The sequence below is a fragment of the Bactrocera dorsalis genome, chromosome 1 (assembly GCF_023373825.1).
Source record: "Bactrocera dorsalis isolate Fly_Bdor chromosome 1, ASM2337382v1, whole genome shotgun sequence".
Taxonomy (NCBI): domain Eukaryota; kingdom Metazoa; phylum Arthropoda; class Insecta; order Diptera; family Tephritidae; genus Bactrocera; species Bactrocera dorsalis.
Genome location: NC_064303.1, coordinates 25,469,461 through 25,485,813, shown reverse-complemented (window position 1 = coordinate 25,485,813; position 16,353 = coordinate 25,469,461). Strand labels below are relative to the sequence as shown.

The window sequence follows — 16,353 nt, the reverse complement described above, 5'->3', positions numbered from 1 at the left end:
CAAACAAATAGATAAAAACATGGGATTGAAACGGCAGTGCCAGCCTCAATTTCGGCAAACGGCGTTTGTGCCATTTTTAACGAGCGGGCGAGCGAGAACCTCAACCGCTTCCGCTCTCACTGCGTGGCGCCACAAGCAGTTTGGCTGTTTGTTTGCTGCTGCCCGCTTTGCTTTGACTGTTTCGGGCGCTTTTTCGTTGGTTTTACTTGTTTGTTTGTTTGCTTTTTTATTTACAAACTATTTTCACGCCGCTTAGACACACACACACACACACAAGTACACAGACACGCACACTATTTCTCTCCACGCTCGCCAGCTTGCAGTGTTTTCCAATTATTTCGCTATTTGCTAGGCACAAAACAGCTTCAACTGCCTGCAGCGGCAGCGTGGCAAATAAAAACCACCAACAGTGACGATTTGCAAAAACAAAGCAAAGTGCGAAAAAAAAGACTTCAACATAAATTTTGCGAAAAACAAAAAACGCGAACGTGTGAAATAAACAACTTTAAGCATAAATAAATGTTGAAACTAGAAAAACATAGTAAAACAAAGTAGTAAGCGGACGCGCTAGCGTTGAGTGGGCAAAAACGCCTGGAAGTATGCAAAACAAATAAGTGTTAGCGCAACAAATTCTATGCAAGTGTGCGTCTGAAGTGCAAAGTAGGAAGTAAATTGCATATAACGTGTATGCTTACAGTTTTATATATGTATGTGCGTGAGTGTGCGCACGTGTATGTATGTATGCTGGTGTGACGCTGCACTTGCACTTGGCGATAAGTGAATGTAAGTGCGCGCATACTTAAGTGCTAAAGTGTGTTCTAGCGCGCAGCAAAACTTGCTCAGCATATGTACGCGTATGTGCGTGTGAGAGAGTAACTAATACGCCGGCAGCATACGCGCAAGCAGAGCGCTGTTAATGTTAATGTGTTGCAAGTAATTATTAGCAAATACGTGCGCTTAAAAAACAAATATATACATGAAGCCATGTACATATGTATGTTTGTGTGGGTGTGTGTGTATGTGTGTGCAACAAACGCAAGTCAATGTAACTACGTATGTGCTTCACTGCAATCAATATGCAAGCAGTAAAGTGAGACTTGTCGGCGTGAATGCAGAAAAATCTTGTCTACACACACACAGTATTGGAAAAAATAATAGAAGCATGCTGATGTTATCCTCGTATGTTGTCTTCAAATATTTTGTGGAGAACTGAAGTAATATACATATATGTATTTAGTTTTTGGTTTTTAAAATATGCATATGTATATGACCAAATTCTCGGACAGAAAGGAGTCTCCATATCATTATATTGCCTCCTCCATGTTTGACAGTTTTTGGTTATGGCAGTATCGATCCAGTTCAGGTGTGAATCGTATTCCAGAGAGGACGTATCGCATCAACCGTAACAAATGCAGTCTGGACTCTACGGAGAGTAAGGCAAAAAGCCACTGTTTACCAAATAATTTTTAACAGATATCGGGTCAAGAAACCGAACATTGTCATAAGAGAAATTTATTGCTGTTGAAATTTGCGATTACCGAACGTTCTAAGGCAATCGTTCTCTTCAATGTGATGATTTCTTGACAGTAGCGCTCACCATTAATGGTTTCACTCGGTTTTAGAAGTTCAAAAGCATCCACCAAAAACAAAACACCACGGCTTTGTCTTTGATTTGGCTTATTGGCCAAGTCTCACGTATGATAAGCAACACCTCTGACATACAAAATCTTCCACGTTTTTTAACGTCTCTTGACTTCAATTCATTTCATCGCCAATTTCCTTGCTATTAACTGTATCCGGCTGCTTTTAAACGTTTTGAAATAGGTGCTTGAGTGACTCCCTGCGAGCTCTTTACCGATTGTCAACAATTTAACTTCCAGTTCATTATCTTTAAACTTGTTTTGACCGTCCTAGAATTCGTTCTCTTCTCAAACTCTTTTAAATTTTTAATAAGATCGATCAGAAGAAAGCTCAATATACAATTTCAATTCACAATTGCCAAATAACAGATGGGAAAAATATAACCAAATGCAATATAACTAAACGGATATGACCAATATATGACAAGAAAAGAACTAACGACTTACAGGGTTTGTCCGGAATTTAATAGGACTGAATCGATTTAAACAAATTTATTCAACCAATCGTTACAATTCTTCAAAAACTTTCAAAATAGGCTCCTTCTGCGTCGATGTAGTGCTGCCCGCATGATTTCCAAGCTTTAAAGGCGTCACGGATTCTTCGGAATAGCCTTGAGCGACGAGGTGCATGCTACTTGGATCCCCTTTTTCGTCTCAAAGTTCTTGTCTTTCATCGGCCTTTTCAGGCAAAAAAAAGTTCGAGGTTCCACATCTGGGCTATAGGGCGGTTGCAGAAGCGTAGGGATGCCGGCCTTGGTTAGGTAGCAGTTCACAAGTAAGGTGGTGTGAGCCGGTGCGTTGTCGTGGTGCAACTTCTAATCGACTGCGATGTCTTGTGGGACCCGATTGACTTGGCGTTGACAAATTCATTATAGACGATACCTTTGATGTCAAAAAAGACAATGAGCATCGTTTTCATTTTGGATTTGCTCATTCTTCCGGTCTTCATCAGTGACTTCTTCTCGGCCCTACAAAAAGGCCTGATGATACCGAAGCACATCACTTTCTGCTAAAGCAAAATCTGCAAACTATTAGGGGATAAGGAAACAATTTTCCACTTTGTCTCTGAATTTCCAGCCCTATCGCAGATCCGACACAAAACACTTGGAATGCATCAAGCACCAGACCTTGAGTGGATGTCTGAAAACAGCATAGCGAACATTAGTAGCTTAATCTGAACCACAAAATGGTTTGAACGAGAAGGTGAAACGTGATAGCAATAATAAAAAGATCTACGACTAGTGCATCAAAATGGCACAGCTAGTGCTAATTGAGCGCGAAATACAGCAGAGCTGCACTCCTACCTACCTTTCTACGTTTCAAAACATACACTGGACACTAGGACAGTAGCTTTCCAACGCATATTCCAACAACTGGAAATATCTAAAATTAATAAAGTTACGCCATATCTTGGTAAAAAGGACGAATGTAGTTATACTACTGTGGGCAAAAAATAATAAGACTTGTTAATTTAAACGGCGTGAAAGATTCTAAGGAAAGTGAAGGTGCAATAGTTTCCAAAATTTTTTCAGAAAATAACGTCGTGTTATCGTCTGCAAAACAATGCTTTCCAACTGCCAATATACCATAAGACGTATTATTACTGACTTACGAGCCAGAAACAGACGATCAATCGGCCGAATATCTTCGTGGCAAAGGTGACCCAAAGCCGAAAAAACCACGTCAAAGCAGGTAAAAATTAAGGTTATATTACTGTTTGCTTCGGTTATCGGATATGATGCACTCCGAACTCTGAGGGGGACGACATAGATTTTGAAGAATAAATAAAGAGTTTTAAATTCTTACAATTTTTTACTCTTCAATTTGCTCTTTTACTCTTCAATTTGCTTGAAGAAAAAGATATCGCTCACCATTGATGGTTACGGCGGTTCCTTCTTCATTTTCGAAGAAATATGGGCCGATGATTCCACCAGACCAAAATCTGCACCATACAGTGATTCGTGCTGGGTGCATTGGCTTCTCGACGAATACGTGCGGGTTTTCTGTGCCCCAAATGCGACAATTCTGCTTGTTAACGTAATCATCGAGGTGGTAATGAGCCTCGTCCGAAAAGATGATTTTTCGGTAAAATTGACCATCCTCGGTCAAACGATCTTCTGCCCAATCTGTCAATATTTCCCAGTTTTCTTCTGTTCAACAGCGACCCATTTCGTAAATTTTAGACTTTTTAATGAATATCTGTCACTTTCCGAATGGTATTTGACATTTCCAATGTCGAAATATAGATAATTCATATTTAAAACGTTAGATGGCCCACCCGTTAGTATATACAGGTTTTAATTACAGGAGTGGCAGTTGTTCTATAATTTTTTCCAACACTGTATATGTTAAATACACACACACGCAGTCAGCGCGCACGAACTGCTTGCGAGAATTACCCATTTTGCATGCCACGCTTATCACCTGCCGCTTATTAGTTGCAATCACTGCACACAGCGCAGCATAGCAGAGCATAGCACGGCAGAGCTCAGCACGACACGGCACGTGTTGCATAAAACTTGGCGAAAGTGTAGCGTGGCATTAGAAAGTGCAAAGTAAAAAGCAAGTAGAAATCAGCAATATCATTTACACGTAGCTATCTCCGTACAACTTGAGTGAAAGTGGAACGAAATTAAAACGGAATATTTTCAACGAGGTGATTCGACTTTCAAAAGCAAAAAGAGAAACAAAAAAAATAAATAAATAAACAAATAAAAAAACCTCAAAAGTAAAAGAAAAATCAAAAAATAAAAAACTATCAGCAAATTTCCTGCAAACAGCTCACACACCCCGCTCTATAACACCAACAGCGCGCGTTTTGTATATTTGCGTGCGCGTGGCAGCCAGCATAGCAACACTACACCACCACCACCAACTACATACAGGTAATTAATATTTTATGTAGCCAGCGCTTTAGCTTGGTTTATGCTCATCTTTGCCAAAGTTAAGACTTTCTGCCGAAACACGCGCGCTCGCCAGGCGGCAAGCAGTTCGGTCGCGTCGCTATCGGTGTGTCGTCGCTTCACACACTTTTCTTGTTGCAATCGCATCCTTTTGCAGCACTGTTTGCCTGCCTGTTTTGGCCGCCAACAGCAACTTTCACTCCTGCATTACCTCAGTGCGCGCTCTTCGCACCACCACTTATGTGCGCTGTGCAACGAAAGTTTTTGGCAAAAGTTTCTTCAAACTACACTTTATACTTTGCTCATAGTTTCAAATGGATTTGTTTTTAATTCATTTGCGTTTACATTTATGAAGTTTCTATGCTCTTTCGTTTGTAGACGTGGATTTGTTGGGATTTACCCGGTACGGTGTTTCGGTTTAGTGGAATGCAACAACAAAAACTAGTATTTTTTATAAATAAGAAAGGTGAGCGCTGATCTCGGGTAGAATAGTTCTCTAGATGTTATCAAAATTTATTTGAAGTCTTTACTGGTGTATTTCTTATAGCAACTATATATGTCCCTTAATCTGAAAACGTTATCGACCAACGATTTACATGCAAGGGAAAATGTTTGCCGGTTCCCTCTAACAACGTTATTTGTTATAAACAATCTTCAAGTCGAATAAGTAACCTAGAAGAAAAAAAAAGTATTTCTTATGAAAATCTTTAACTTCAGTTTGGATAGCCGCTTTATGCTTATAGCGGTCTAAAAGTAAAAAATTTCGGATCAATGTACATACAGATGGACATGGCTAAATCGACTCAGCCGTCACACTGATTTACCTTATTCCGACTTTTCCTTCAGAGTGTTACCAATTTTGTTTTAAGCTTAACTTTACCTAACTGTTCAATATATATCCATATGGCTTCGTTAATTTCACTTACTATAAAAAATATTAAAACCACAAAAATTCGGAGGATCTAATATTAATATGGTTAATGGTGAATATATAAACGTATTTTAGTTTCTTTTATCGTAATTCGTAAAGAAGGTCGCGAAATGAACGAATGGAATTTCACTTCTCTTAGGTATGATAAAATTCGATTTATCTTTCTTTGTATTCTTTAGATTCAATTCATTTTTTCCACTAAATTATTGAGTTCTATTAGCCATGGCTCTTATAGTCAGTTATCCTATTCTAAGACTAGTGCGCGTAGGTTGATAAATTTAAGCCCTTAATAGAAAACAATAAGATCGAATCAAGATTACCTCGCCAATTCTAGATACCAAGTGCTGCCAGAACCTTCTTTACCTGATCTCTCCGCAGTGGAGATATCTCTCTTCCTCTTCTTCGAAATCTTTAAAGGCTGAGGTGTTCTTTTCCATTCGGGCAATATGACCTCGCCAGCGCAGCCGCTGTCTTTTAATTTGCTGAACTATGTCAAGCGCCGTATATCTCGTATAGCTCATCGCCTGCGATACCCACCGTTGCCACTGCGCAAAGAACCATAATTCTTTCGCAAAACCTTTCTTTCCTAAGGCCGACTCATCAATACTGAATTATTCTGGAATACTCTAAATGCAAAATTTGTGCAAAGTTTAATCCCGCTACATTAATTGCTTCTTGATTTGTATACTCGAGAGGAAATATTCGGATGAAATTTAAAATTATGTTATATGAAAAGTTGGCGTGACTGCAGTCCGCTTTCACCCACTTTTACACTGAATATCATTAATTAACTTTAATTAACTTGGTTAAAATCCACGGCAACTGTTCAATTTTGACCGCGGCCGGATAAAATCGAATGTATCAAGTGTATTCATACTGATTTAAATCTATAAAAACCAGAGTTCTATATCCTTCGCAGCTGAGAACCACATCAGAATAACAACAAACTCGTTCTTCTTAGCTTATTCTCTAAGGATTAGTACACGCAATAAAAGCAATATATGTAATACAGAGTAATATCTAATATGAAATAGCGTTCCGTAAAAATTATGTGGTTTTCGGTACAGTCCTTAATAATATATACACATGTGTATTGGATATTTCGGTGGAATAACACTTTTTTCATCCACCAAAGGCAGGAGATATCGCTTTAAAGTCAATTCGAATATGATCGATTATATTATCTAAACTACTGAGATCTAAAATACTAATCTAACTCTACAATAATTCATTGTTTTGACCTATCTTCTACTTGTATGGTTGATGTTCATAGCACAAAAGGAGTACCTTACCGAATCCAGGATCCCACTGGCTACAAGTGTTATGTTTTTGTGAATCCTTCTAACGGGTGATTTTTTTGAGGTTAGGATTTTCATTGCATTAGTATTTGACAGATCACGTGGGATTTCAGACATGGTGTCAAAGAGAAAGATGCTCAGTATGCTTTGACATTTTCATCATGAATAGACTTACTAACGAGCAACGCTTGCAAATCATTGAATTTTATTACCAAAATCAGTGTTCGGTTCGAAATGTGTTTCGCGCGCGTGTTTTGTTCAGCGATGAGGCTCATTTCTGGTTGAATGGCTACGTAAATAAGCAAAATTGCCGCATTTGGGGTGAAGAGCAACCAGAAGCCGTTCAAGAACTGCCCATGCATCCCGAAAAATGCACTGTTTGGTGTGGGTTTGTACGCTGTGTGGAATCATTGGACCGTATTTTTTCAAAGATGCTGTTGGACGCAACGTTACGGTGAATGGCGATCGCTATCGTTCGATGCTAACAAACTTTTTGTTGCCAAAAATGGAAGAACTGAACTTGGTTGACATGTGGTTTCAACAAGATGGCGCTACAATCCACACAGCTCGCGATTCTATGGCCATTTTGAGGGAAAACTTCGGACAACAATTCATCTCAAGAAATGGACCCGTAAGTTGGCCACCAAGATCATGCGATTTAACGCCTTTAGACTATTTTTTGTGGGGCTACGTCAAGTCTAAAGTCTACAGAAATAAGCCAGCAACTATTCCAGCTTTGGAAGACAACATTTCCGAAGAAATTCGGGCTATTCCGGCCGAAATGCTCGAAAAAGTTGCCCAAAATTGGACTTTCCGAATGGACCACCTAAGACGCAGCCGCGGTCAACATTTAAATGAAATTATCTTCAAAAAGTAAATGTCATGAACCAATCTAACGTTTCAAATAAAGAACCGATGAGATTTTGCAAATTTTATGCGTTTTTTTTTAAAAAAAAGTTATCAAGCTCTTAAAAATCACCCTTTATAATATGCTACAACTTGAACTTAGATAGGATTATCCTTTGTTATAAATTTTTCGTCAATTAAAATATATTGAATCAATAACAAAAAAGAGCAGAAATTATTCTCGACTTTGGTCTTTGTTCGTGCCGCTACTTTTCAATTGTCTACACAGTTAAAAGTACCATTGCTCCTGTTGGTAGATTTCAAAGATGACGTTGTTGTTAGTATTAATTTTAATCATATATCTCACACATTCACCGATATTTTCGACAAAAAGGAGCCTATATAATAAATGTTGGAATTTATACCAAAAGAAATTACAATGAATTCATATTAGCTCATCAAAAGCAGGAATTCAAGGACAGCCACTTTCTAGAGTAATTGAAGTTATCACCTGAGCATTCTTGAAAAATTACTTATGTTTTATATAACAGGACCGGGGACTTTTGAATTATTCAATATGGGCAATTATTTTATTATATTTCTAATCCATTCAATTCCTGTAAAATCTTAATCTTAAATTTTTGCCAAAGAGTTCCAAAAACGTTAAACACATAAATCTCAGACGTGATCGTGACCTGATCTTAGCAGACAATATTGCACAGCACCCTCTGTAGAATTAGAGTTTTATTAAAAACCCCGACGATTTCAATACACTGTACTCTGCGCTAGTTTATCAACTTACCGCAACCCTGTTGGCTGGCCATCGCATCCTTCGTCATACAAATACTCGTACTTTCTCTTTTAAGCTGCCGCAGCCATTACGCGCTGTGTGCATAGATACTACTTACATATATGTATATAAGAACCGTTGTATGAATGCTAGTAAGCACGACTCGTCTTAAGTTTATGTTGCTATTATTATTGCACTTGCTCTTACTTATGCGTCTTCGCCTTCATCTTTGCCGTCGCGTCGTCTTCGGTCTTGCAGACTGCCGTTCCACTTTCGTTCTCGCATTCATTGGCTCAATTTCTTTGCTTGCTCTACTCTATGTACGAGTATTTGTATACCGTTATATCTACAACACTTGAAGTATTGTAGTTTAGTAGTTTTATGTCGCTTCGTTGTCATAATTTGTTTCCGGCTCTATTTTATCCGCTTATGATGTTGCTGCTTAATCCCTGCAATGAGAGTTCCACTTTCTTTTAGCAGCAAAAAGCAAAAAATCTCTCCACAAAGATGTTAAGTTGCACAAGTGCTCCGCTTCGTCGAAGTTTGTGCGCTCATTCCAATGTCTGATTTGATATTTAGTGTGTTTCGTCTCACAATTCGCATGAAAATTGATTTAATCCATTTTAGGGCTCATAAACTTGACGGCTTCGTCGGAGAATATTCAAGACATTTACACTGGATAACACGCTGCGTTCATTACCGACTTTGAAACGTAGAGGACATTAAATACTGGCACTACTTATTTGCTTTGTGTGGCTGTGACCGAGTTTTATGCTGCCCCATTTGTCTAAATAGTGCTGTTAAAAAGGGGTTTTTTATGGCTTTCTGCTTAATTTAAGCTTATGGTTTTAAGTGCTAGGGCCTTAGTCTAAAGTGGCTCATAAAAGAAAGTTAAAACCCGTAATTTGTGTATGGGTAATTATTAGCTTAGAGAAATATTGATTGCTTAAAACTCCGTAAAGCTTTTGAACTTTTAAAGCTTCATAAATAAATTAAAAATAGTATTAAAATAAAGCACGACATATTTTTTAGGCAGATATATTTACTTATATATGTGTTACGAACTTTAAAGTTATCTCAAAACTAAACAATGTTTCTGTGATTTCTCTAAACGGAAAGTGATGCATACCTTGAAATGTAGAACCAATTCAAGGAATACTTAGGTTACCAAGAATGCGATAGTTTTGCAAAAATTGAAATTTAGTACGCAAACTGACTCAAAATGAGATTTAATACTCTTTCTTTCACAAGTCTGAAAACTATGTTTCTTTTCGATCCTGGAAAGTTCAAACATGGAGTATACGGTGTATTCTTTGTTTACTTTCGCCAATTTGGACGTGGCAATGGCGAAGAGATGAGCCGATGCGTTGTCAAGATGAAAGAGTACTTTTTGTTACGGCAAACGGAGGTTGCAGAATTTTTGTTGAATTTCGTAACCGTTTTACTTTGCACAGGTTTTCGATCCGGTATACCCGGAGCACAAAAGCAAGCCCCTTTTTAACAGTTTCCATCTCCTTCCGATACCGACATGGAAACCCCCGAGGTTTAACGGGGAAAAAGTAACAACTTGAGTTCATACCAAGTGTTTGCGAGTAATTTTAGACGACAACTGAAGTCTTTGCGGTCTGGAAAGCTCTGAGAAAGCTAATAACGCAAAAACTAACACAATGAAAGGCGCTTAGACACATGCAGGATCACCAACATCATTTCTAAAGGAGCGGAAGAGAGAATGCGCAAGGCTTTTACTCATATAGTCTTAAGAGGGTCAGAAGACAGGTAACAATTTACTGGCATCACATGTGGGCCCTATGGTCATATGGTCATTATTAATGATAGTGAAAAAAGTTTAGGAGAACCAATGTATATATGTACCTCGGTTAAATTTCAAATATTGGGTAGCCGAGAAAGTCTTTCGTATTTCTTATCAAACTTCAACTAATTTTTTTTGTATTTATAATGAAGTGGAGCAGCTCATAATGGATGATTCCTTTCCAACCCACCACACGTTTAGCACAACCTTTTGAGGCGTCAGTGGTGGCTTTGCGATCATTTGTTGAGCTTCACCACGCTTGGACCACGATCTTTTTTGCACATTATTGTCGTATTTCATCCACTTTTCGTCTCCTATTACCGTTCGTTTCAGAATTTCATTTCGATTTTATTTCGTTTCAAAAAAGAATAGCAGATGTTAATTCGGTCCTTAAATTTTTCACAAACAGCTCATGTGGTACTCAAACATCGAGCTACTTTTTGTGGCCAGCCTTTTTTAAATGGTTCAAACCCGTTTGATAATAATTGTTAAGTTGCTTAGTGATCATGGCTGCTTGTGTGACGGTCCTGGTAAATTTTTTCCATAATTTCATCGACTTTTTCAACGATAGGTCGAGCGAGGTCTATCTTTCACATCGAAATTTCCAGAACGGAAGCGAGCGAACCATTGTTGTGCTACACGAACTGATAAAGCATCGTATCCGTAAGCTTCACAAATTTCATTGGTGGCTTGCGTGGCATTCTTCCATTCTTAATACAAACACAATATTTCGTACAATTTATCGAATCATTCGAAACAAACGCTACAAGAATTGATCGATTTTTGTAGTGATCACAGCTGCAATGATAATTTATGATCTAGACAAAAAAAAACTTTATTTTTGTGTTAAATTGAGAAGAGAAATCAATCGAAATATAGCTTGTAAACTTTGGTGCCAAGTGCAGACATTAAAAGATAGATGAGAACCTTCCTAACAAGCTCCCGGAGTTTCTGGCGAGTTATTTTCGATGTGTGTGTTCAGGTGTGTTGTCTTGATAGAACACAATTCCTCTTCTATTGGATAAAGCTGGACCCCTTGGGCAATTTCATCTCTCAGTTGGTCCAATTGTTGACAATCCATGGCGTAATTATGTATTTGGATCGATTTTGTTGCGATCCAGGAGCGTTTCATGCTGGTGGAAATACAATCCATGGTCAATTTCCTCGTCTACGCATGCAAGAAAATTTGTGAAATGTTCGCTCGTGTCCTTATCAATATCTTTACAATAGTTAGTCTTCCGTATGAGTTGCAAGCAAATTTGGTATCTCATTATCTTATTTATATTACAAGTCGTAAAGTCACTTAGTTTCATTACAACATTTTGCATGCCCGAAGTATTAGTAATAAGATTAACTCAAATGAGATAAGCAGGGTTTTCCAATAAGAGCAATATGACTTATTTACAAAAAAAGACCATTCATTTTCACAATTTCTTTAAATAATGAAATCTCCAAAGTTTTCTCGCGAAAATTCGGTTGTTGCTCATGCTGAGCGGCATGTAGCCTTATCTTGTTGTCAATATCAACTTCTTCCATTCTTTACCGCAGACCATTGACAGTAGCGGCGTCACTAACTTAATTTTCTAAGAAGTACGGTCCGATGATTCCACCAGACCAGACACCACACCACAAAAAAATCAATTTAGGTGAATGTGAGGTTGTTAATGAATAATTTTTTGCAGTTTCTTCGCAATATAATCGACAGTTTTGTTTGTTTACCGCACCACTTAGTTGAAAGTGAGCCTCCAAGGCTAAACAAGCAATTTCACACGTTTGGTTTGATTCAATAATAAAACAGGTTAATTTGTGAACGTTATTCTTGCGCATATATTTCCATAATGATGTATGATATGACCCGTCTTTACACAATTTTAGCGCAAGGACATGCTTTTAATACTAGACCCCACGGATCTATTGATATATTTCGTAGAAAAATTCTCATATGCACTGGAATCTACATATTTTATGAAGAGAGTTTGAAAAGCTGAAGAAAACTATTATAGTCTACAGCAACATGTTGCAAGAGAATACAAATTATGATGTATGTGCTATTTTATAAAAAAATCTTGAAAAAATGTAATTGGAGTTCAGACTTGCTGTTAACATCAGAGGCATCCAAGTTCGCCGACTGAAGAGAGCAACCACTGTTTGCAGCACTGTTTGGCTAACTTCTGTTCCATTTACTTTTACGAAAACTTTACTATACATATGTATACATACATACATATATCCTATCGTAGCCTACGCATTATCACCACACATGTTTTTTCTGTGGGAAACTTTCGTTAAATTTCAAATTAATTGTCATTTTCAAAGTTCTTCATTAAATTATGCATCGTTACCGTGGAGTGACAATAAAATTTCGTTATTTAAATTATTTTAAGAAGTTCAGAATATAATTACGAAAACTTTTTTGTATATTGTACTTACTAAATGAGCTGCTCAACTCATTCCACAATGGGAACTTAGGTGGTTATGTTGTTCATAAGTCTCTGCCGAGCTACCTATGAAAGTTGTTGCCGCTAGTTACGGCAGTGCCCTGGGGTATAAAACTTTCCTTGCACAGACCTACATATGTAGGTGTAAGTTGGGTGAGAGACTAAATTTGTGTTCAAAGCGATTTGTTATTGCAAATATTTTCACTTCAAAAGCTACACACTACTCTCCAAGGAATTTGTTACAGTTATATGAGAACGCCCACAAATAGACAAGTTGTAAATAGGTGCCTTGCAACAAAAAATAAAAGAAAAACTTAAAAATGTTGCTGTCAAAAATTACGGGAATTCAAATTTGAAACCGAGACAACAGGATGCCGTTGCGTCAGTGCTTGGCACAGCACACACAAGTATCGTTGCAGCTTGAATAGTTTATGGAGAGTGAAGTGATAGTTGTTTTTGTGTCTGTAGAACTTGCAAAATAACAACAAAAATAAGAATAAGACAGCTTAGAAATTACAATTTATACAGTTCGTTTTTACTTTCGTTGATTTTAGTGATTTTGACTTTGATTTTGGAATTTCCACTTATTTTTGATATTTGCAACGCATACTTTCTGGAGCAAAGCAACTTTCAAGTATTTCACTGCTGTTGCAACTGCCACTTCAAATATAAGAAATTCCTTCCGTGCTTTACTACTGTTAGATAAGTGTCCTTTACGCAGACGAAACGAAGGGTAGCATGCATTTCAAAGAAAGCAAATAGCAAACGAGAAGAGCTGATGAAATTCTTCATCGGAAATTTCACAAAATTTCACTACAAAACAGTGCATGCAAAACATACAACAAAATATAAAAAAAAATAAAACAAAAGAAATGGGAAAATATGAACTCACGTCACTAAAAACGAGCATGCGATAAAATCTGCGCCAAGAAATATTCCGCACAAAAGGGGTGAGCAACTGTTGTTGCAACTTTGAAATTGCATCGATGTAAGGTTATTGAAAACAAAATTTACGTGCATTGGCCAAATGTTGCAGAATATACGAGTTCTAGGAATTTAAGATTTGATTTAGAGAGTAAAGAAAGTTAATTGAAGCTCAGAGAAGTTCAGAGAAATTCGAAAAAAGAGCTAGACCGTACTTTTAGACGATTTCAAAGTTAAGAGAAAGATACCAAACAACTTATGAATTAAATTGCAAAGCAATTTGCTCCGAAAATTACTAATTTTTTAAAGGTTTGGTATGCAAACTAGATTAAGACCAATTAAACTCTTTATTCCCAATACCATAAATACGAAGAGTGGAAAACAGTATTAACAAATAAAGCAAGTGCGTTAGGATTGAGTTCTAGTGTTAGCGAAGGTTATACTTCTCACAATTTTCATAGATAAAAACTTAGGAAATGCTTTCATGAATGCTTGGCAAAATGTTGCGTAAGAAGCCAACATTTGTTATTCGACGGATGCATTAAAGGAAAATAATAATATTTGGTATTTTATTAACTTTTATTGCACACCCTGTCACGAAAGTATCGGGAATTCTTCATTTCCCCATCTCATATCCGCTTATATGGAAGGCAAGTCAATTTTTTTTTCTTAGGTTGGCACAACTGTCCTTAATTATGATGCCAAAGCTTAGCGCGATCTGTCAACCCGTGTTTACAGCAGCTGTTTAGGTCAGTCGACCTCAGTAGTGTTGGTTGAATTTTACAAAATTTTTTAACGTATTTGTGTTAAAACGCCAAACGCTCAACAAATATCATTGAACAAGCATCGTATTCACCTGATTTACCTTCGAGTAACTTCTGGCTATTCAGAAATTCACATGACCACTCCGAGGACACCGTTTTGACTCAATTGAAGACACTGTTATGAGGAAAACACGATATCTCATTTTCATTGAGATAGCAGACACATTGTCGATATATGCGGTAAAAAGTAACCCGGAAGTTGAAACATCTTTATATTGGGTATATGGAGGCTAAGAGAAGTATTCACCAGTTTCAATCCATTTTTGACATACACGCATATATACCCTTGCCAGAGATGGATTATCCCTGAATTTCAATTATACATCTCACACATTGACCAATCGATCAAAAGTCAACCAAAGATACTGGGGTACAAATATTAGGTACCTAAGTGTTTGAACGGTTTTTTTTGGATTTTAACAAGTTTCGGTCATAAGGTGAAATACCCTAATAGTATTATTCGCGCAAAGTTTTACTCCGTAGGAGTGGTTGTTGTCCGATTTCGCTTTTTTGCAACGTGACATAGGAATATGAAAGGAATGCAACGAACTAATTTTTTTTTAAATCAGTCTGTCGGGTCTCCAGATATGAGATTTCACCAAAAAGTGGGCGGTGCCACGCCCATCATCCAATTTTCACCCCGACTTCCTTAATTATTTCAGTGATCGTACTTTCAGTAATGCTCAACAAAACCATTATAAGCACAGTGAGCGTTCTTATTATCTAATTCTAAAGGAAAATCTTGACTGCAATTTAAGTCTATTTGGCTTCTGCGTTTTAGAATTCAATTCTTCTTGTCGACCTGAGAATTTTATATATACTTGTATATACATATGTAACCCTCTTTCTACCTCGATTAGTTCAGATGATACAAGCAACCATTTGGTGGGTAAATACGCTCATACTGCGTTGCGTTGAAAACCATTCGCATCAACCAATAAAATTGATTAAATTTGATACATGTGGTTCATAGCGTTATAATGGAGCAATCGTGGTCAGATTCTAATAATTGAAACGTATATTTTTATTGTGATTTATTAATATATCCGATATCAGTTATAGCAAAAAGCGGTATTTGAGTAAATAGGCTTAAGCTTAATGTCCACCATGGATGAGATGCCGTAAAAAATTTGGTTTTTTATAACTAAAAAATTATTTACTTCAGAAAAAACTTCAACTCAATAAACAAGCAGTTATTTAAATTTTTTTTTGTCACCACCCTTGTAATAAGTATCACTGACATACCAAAAGAGACCACCGAATTGGAACTTTTCCAATTTACACTATTAAATCCGCCACAAAAACGGCACAAACCCACTTTTGCAACAATCAGGCTTTAGTAACAACCAATGCGACAGCACGCCAGTCTGAATTTCATTTCATAACTTCTAATATAATTAAGCGCCCATGTACTACAAGGATATTTAATGCACTCACAGGTCCACATGAACTCATGGCCCTTAGCATGCCGCTCGTTGCGAGTGCTCACAAGCGATCTGGACGTAGCAAACCAACGAGCAACGACCAACAGTCGAAAACCGACAACCAACAAACTTAAAATCTTACTCGACATAATCCTTAAACACATTTCCAATTAACATCTTAATTGCTATGAGTAGTCTGGGCACTTACATGCAAACGCACACACTCGCAGTCGTGGGTCCACAAGTGTGTAGAGATACTTCTGCAGGCTTCAGCTGGAGTGGAGAAGACACAAGTGGCTGTCCTTCGGTATATATCAACATACATAGATACATACACACACACATACACGTATATATAAATATGTATAAATGTGCATTTACCCCTCACACTTGTTTGGAGTGCTCAGCGCGGTGAAGTGGGTATCTGGTGGGCTACTGGTTGATTGCCATGGCATCGGGTTACCGGGCGCCGTACGTAGTGGTTACAATAAAATACAAATTTCAATGAGTTGTTGGCACGAGCGA

The 16,353-nt window shown here is 37.5% G+C and overlaps 1 protein-coding gene across 5 annotated transcripts in view; it reads left to right on the top strand.

Annotated features, from left to right (window-relative positions):
* The window catches only part of LOC105224785 (lachesin), a 212,562-nt gene that overhangs the window by 11,139 nt on the left and 185,070 nt on the right, over positions 1 to 16,353 (top strand). For 2 of the 5 annotated variants that reach the window (XR_007421408.1, XM_049446851.1), the window contains exons 2-3: positions 353 to 933; positions 4,237 to 4,525. The gene's annotated coding sequence lies outside the window, so the exon portion shown is untranslated. Of the gene's footprint in view, positions 1 to 352; positions 934 to 3,936; positions 4,526 to 16,353 lie in introns of those variants that run through there. The other 3 variants (XR_007421414.1, XR_007421412.1, XR_007421417.1) reach the window with 3 other exon arrangements.